The sequence below is a fragment of the Notamacropus eugenii genome, chromosome X, assembly GCF_028372415.1.
Source record: "Notamacropus eugenii isolate mMacEug1 chromosome X, mMacEug1.pri_v2, whole genome shotgun sequence".
NCBI lineage: Eukaryota > Metazoa > Chordata > Mammalia > Diprotodontia > Macropodidae > Notamacropus > Notamacropus eugenii.
The window spans coordinates 98,025,751-98,031,046 of NC_092879.1; the positions used below are offsets into that span (position 1 = coordinate 98,025,751).

The 5,296-nt window shown below is 47.7% G+C and overlaps 1 long non-coding RNA gene across 3 annotated transcripts; it reads right to left on the minus strand.

Moving 5' to 3' along the window:
• Nucleotides 1-873: 873 nt before the first annotated feature.
• LOC140515190 (uncharacterized) lies at nucleotides 874-5,024 on the minus strand. Of its 3 annotated transcripts, none has more exons than XR_011970878.1 (3): nucleotides 4,873-5,024; nucleotides 2,940-3,791; nucleotides 874-1,104 (listed from the first exon to the last, which is right to left on the minus strand). It is a non-coding gene; the product is annotated as an uncharacterized lncRNA (long non-coding RNA). The 3 variants fall into 3 exon arrangements; XR_011970877.1 differs by having other exon boundaries at nucleotides 874-2,726; XR_011970876.1 differs by having other exon boundaries at nucleotides 874-3,791.
• Between the last annotated feature and the right edge of the window lie 272 nt (nucleotides 5,025-5,296).

The following is a 5,296-nucleotide window of genomic DNA, read 5'->3' on the forward strand; positions in this document are numbered from 1 at the left end:
TTCCTGGTATTCTCTAGTCTTGTAAACTATATCATGGTTCCTCAGAATCTTCTCCCAGATTAACTATGCTCAGTGACTTGTTTAACACTGTAATTCAGTGCAGTGAGTAGAGCACTGGCTCTGGAGTCAGGAGGACCTGAGTTCAAATGTGGTCTCAGAAACTTGACACTTACTTCCCCTGTGACCCTGGGCAAGTCACTTAACCTGGATCGATTGTCTTGCCAAAAAACAAACAAAAACTCAGAAGTCTGTTCTTTGCTTGACCATGGTGTGGAATGGGTGGATGGAGTTCCTCAACTCCTCTCTCTGCAAAGCACCATCTTGGAAATGAGAGGCTAATAACAACAGTCACCATTTCTCTGGCACTTCGAGATTTATGCGCAGGCAGCATGGTATACACAGAAAGGGATGGATTCAGAGAGATCTTATCTCAACCACTTGTTAGCTGTGTGACCTCTGGTAAGACAATTAACCTCTCTCTGAGTCTGTTTCCTCATCTGTTAACTGGGGATAATACCTACCTCACAGGGTTAGTTGTAAGGCACAAGTGAGAAAACATCAAATATCTTGCAAGCCTTAAACTAAGGCCTAGACATCATCTCGGAGGTATCTTAATTTGTCTAGGAACTTACATTCCTGAGAGATTCAATACGGGAAACAAGTTTAACTAGCAGCATGAAAAAGAAAGAAAGGAGTAGGGTTGGTCATGGCAACAAATGCTTAGCGCCTATGGGGTGCCTGCAAATGGAGTCCCCTCAAGGACCTTACACTCTAAGATGGGGATACAAAATGTTTACAAATATATCCGATACCAGGGAGAATGTGGTGTAGACAAAGATGAGATACAGATAAAGGAGGATCTAAGGAGACAGCTTTCAGCCGGACAAAGGGAGCTTTATTAAAGAAAAAAAAGAACATTTCAACAGCAGAGATAACAGGGGAAGCTGAAGCACATTCAAAGGAAGAGAGCCAGAACGGTGAGACCATGGACCAAGGCATGCAGGGATTCATCAAAGCAATGGGGATACCTAGCTGGACTCTCCCTTGCTTTGGGAGAGCACAAGAACAGACTCTGAGGAGCAATTAGACTTGTCCTGTTTCACCCTAGAAGGTAAAAGCAATGGGGGGATGTTACAAAGGAGACCCCTCACCACCCTTCCCAGCATGGAATGGCCTGCCTTAGAAGGGGGTAGCTTTCCCTGCTTTCAAGCAGAGAAGTTTCAGGTCACTTTCACCTCTTTAATCCTATGCCTCACATGACAGGATTCTGACCTCAAGCCTCTCCCTACTCCAGTCTTCCCTGTAGCTAGTCTAGGAGATCAGTTAGGGAATAAACTGAGGTTAGGGAGGATTGTTCTGACCTGGGCCTTGGGCCAGGGAGAGGACCTGATTTACAACCTATTCAAACCCAAGTTTCCTCTCCAATCAGGGGTGGCTCCTTCCAGCTGACTTTGATATAGAACTGCTTCTTTTCCTGCACTCCCTGAAGCAGGGGCCTCTCCTGGCTCCTGTGCTCTCAATTTCCTGCAGATCTTGGACCCTCAGCATATTCCCATAATCCAGCTGGGAGGCTGAGTTCAGTTTAGAGACTCAAAATCCTGGGCAAAGGAAGAACTTGGAATTGTCATTCACTCACTGAAAAGAGATGAACATTACTGATGCAGGGCTCCACAAAGGGTCATAGGTGATAAAACTCAGTTTCTCCCCTCAGTAGTTGACATGGGTAGGAGAGATACAAATGGGATTTTTTGGGAGCAGACCTGGGATTTCACTGATGGAGGGAGTTGCCAGTGAGGAAGCTCCCTTTATCAGTGGAAATTTGCAAAGGCTCTGCCATGCAATTTGGGGATTGCCTGGGGTGCTGAGAAAGTCAGTGATTTAAAGTCAATTCATTACACTGATTACCCAGAGCTACTGGTATGTGTCAGAGGTGAACAAGAATGCAGGTTCTCCTAACTGTAAGGTTTCCTTCTGACAACACCCTGCCTGTAAGAGTGAACAGAAAATGCACAAACCACCTGTGAGCAAAGATGACCAAGGCATGGATCCTAGACTCAGAAAGAAGTCTTATGCTAAGAGGCTGGGGGAAAGCTGAGGATGCATACAGCCGTGAGTCACCAAACCCTGGAGTCTCAGTTTCCTCATCTATTAAATGGGGAGAATAATATTCTTCCTATTATGCTCAGAGAATTCTGTTTAATTCAACACTAATTAAGCAAAGCTTGAGCCTTTGGGGAAAATAACAAATTTGAAGGAAATCTTGTGTCTGCCCTCATGGAGCTTGAAATTTGAGAGGAGGAGGTGTGAGGGAGGATAAGACACACACAAACAGGCAACTGTGAGCCACAGCATTTTGGAAGGACATCAAAGGGCATATTTTTAGCTTGCCCCCCATTTCCCTGACATGATTTCCTGTGCTTGGAAGGACTTCAGGGTCAGCTGTACACCATGTCATCCAGCTGTCCCTTGGGTCCAAGGATGCTGGATTTGAATTTACAAAAACAAACAAAAGCAATTCTTTGATACAAAGCATTACATTTCTCTGGACTCAATGAGGCTTTAAAGATTGTGGTGGGGGGGTGGGCAGGCAGCTAGGTGGCCTAGTGGATAGGGCAGTGACCGTGGAGTCAGGAGGATCTTGAGTTCAAATCTGTCCTCAGACACTTGACACTTACACACACACACACACACACACACACACACACACACACACACGCACGCACGCACTACAAGGGAAAAGAAAAAGCAATTAGCAAAATGTCAGTATTTTCCTGTCAGATCTGTCAGGCTCCCCAGTCATCAAAATAAATCATGTCCACCCTGTCACCAAGACCCCTCTCACAGCCCTCCTTCTTGTCTCTTCAGCAGCAGGAATGAAAGGGAAGGCTCCCCAAACCACCTTCTAGAGCTGGAAAGATTCAAAGGACTTGGGTACCTACCTGTGACACTACCTCTGTGATCACGGACCAGTCAGTTGGTTTGCTGGGCTTCGCTTTCAATCTGTGAAATGGGAGAGTTGAACTAGATGTTCCCAAAAGGCTTTTCTGGTGCTGAATTCATGAGCCTGTTAATTACACTATGACATGTTGGGAGGTATATACAAAAACATTGAGATTTCACAGGAAGGATATGTTCATTATAACTGGAGGGGAGGAGAAATAAAGGAACACTTCATGGAGAAAGCTCTTATGGTGGATATGATGGGATACTTGGGTCTCAGACCTAAGATCAGGCCTCCCAATTTCTCAGTAAGCCTGTATCCTGTCAGAATATTTTCTCTTGTTGCAAAATGCATTCGAACATAGGGGAGGGGGGGTCTAAGGATTTTTGGCCCTGGCTGGCCCCAGGACTCTCTTTCCTACTTGATCCCCATGGTCCATGCCCCTGATAACTCTCTCAGTGTCTTGTATACTCCCTACACTTTCCCATCCATAGCTCCCAAAGACACCTGGATTACCTAATTAGCATCCCTGGCATTCCTTTCCTATGCCCTTTTTCCATATAAGCCCTAGCATCATCCTTACTCTTTTGAAGGTTCCATAAGCACCATTGCCCACTTTTGTTAAAGGATTACAATAAACTTTTGAGACTTGCCTAAGAGAAGGCTTGAGACAGGCAACTCTGTGTTGGCATTCTTCGGGTCCCAGCATCCCCAAACTTTGGCAGACAGGCAAGTGTAACTTGGTGGTTCCTTGGAGTCAGGAAGACTTGAATTCAAATTCAGCTTCAGACACTCCCTAGCTGTGTGACCTTGGGTGAGTCACTTCATCTGTCTGCCTCAGTATCCTCACCTATAAAATGAGGATCATAATAACATCTACTTCCTAGGGTTGTTGTGGGGAACAAATGACATAACATTTGTAAAGCACTGTGCCTGATCCACAGTAAGCACTATGCTTTATGTTAGCATAAAATGTTAGCTTTTTTTTTTTTTAATATCTGAAACAAGTGTTGCCAGTTTATTAGCCTATGTGTCTTTAGGTAATTAAGTGGTTGATAAGAGTGCTAAAGTGAAGTTCTATCTCAGACAGCAGCAGTGTGACCCTGGGATAGTCACTTTGCCTCTCTCAAGCTGTAATGGGACGTAACAATGGCATCCACCTCCCAGGGTTGCTGTGAAGATTCCACAAATGTAAAGTACTTTGCAAATCTAGAAGTGCTATATAAATATCGGCTAGTACTCACTATCGAAACAGACCTCCACTTTACAGGTGAGGAAACTGAGGTCGCAGGAGCATAAGTGATTTGTTCAAGGTCACAGTGGGATTTACCTCAGAGATTTTAATCAGTGCACGGCACAAGCAGCCATTATCACCACATACGGGTCCGAAAGCTTTTTGACGTTTAAAAACATTATTTCAGGATAGGAATCTCTGTAGTAATGTAGTTTCCCCCTCTGTAAAAAGGCAAGGCCTGGATAAAGTGATCCCCAAGGTGTCCTCTATAATTTCCAATTATAATTCTATAGTTCTCCCAACGGGGCCTGGGCTTTCTACCTATAAAATGAGGGGTGGACGCCGTGGGCCTTTCCAGCTTCAACGCTCTACGACTGCGTGTTTGATTCTATCCCAACTGGTTCATTTTACAGAGGGGGAAACTGAGCACAGAAACCTCGTGATCAGTGCGCCAGGTAACGCGCCCTAAGACAACCGAGTGTTATGGTGCCAGCTTACAGAGGGGGAAACTAAGGACACGAAGGAGTTGGAGGGGAGTCGGAAGTAAGGCCATGGGGGCACGGAGACCGAGCGGGGCCAGACGGCACGGAAGGCGGCTCCCAGGGGCCGGGCCTCCCGGGCCCGCTCGGCCTTTCGACTCAGGCGGGCAGGGGCTTGGCACCGAACCACACCACTTTGCTGGGTCACAGGCACTCACGGAAAGTTCGGCGGCACCGCCCACAGAGCACAAGACGGACGCGCCACGGACTTCCGGCGGCAGAGGGAGGAGCACTTCCGGCGGCGCCGCTCTAGGCCAGCCGGGAGGAGCGTGCGTCTCGTTGGTGTGCGCTCGCGTAGCTACGCAGGGGCGTGGCCACTGCGGCTGCGCAGAGGCAGCTTCCCTCGCGTTTACGGTGACTGAAACTAGAGCCTCCTCGGACTCCGACGCAGAATGGGCGTGACCACACTGGCCTCTCCTCCGGTCGGGAGATGGGTCTGGGTGAGGAGGCGGGACTTCCGGTGACTCCGTGGACCCGGGGGCGAGATTGGCTGCCGTCCCCAAGCTTGCGCCTTCCAAGATTCCTGAGGCCACCTGCTTCCTCCTTCCTCCCGTCCCTCCCCCGTTTTACCGTAGTTCCGCG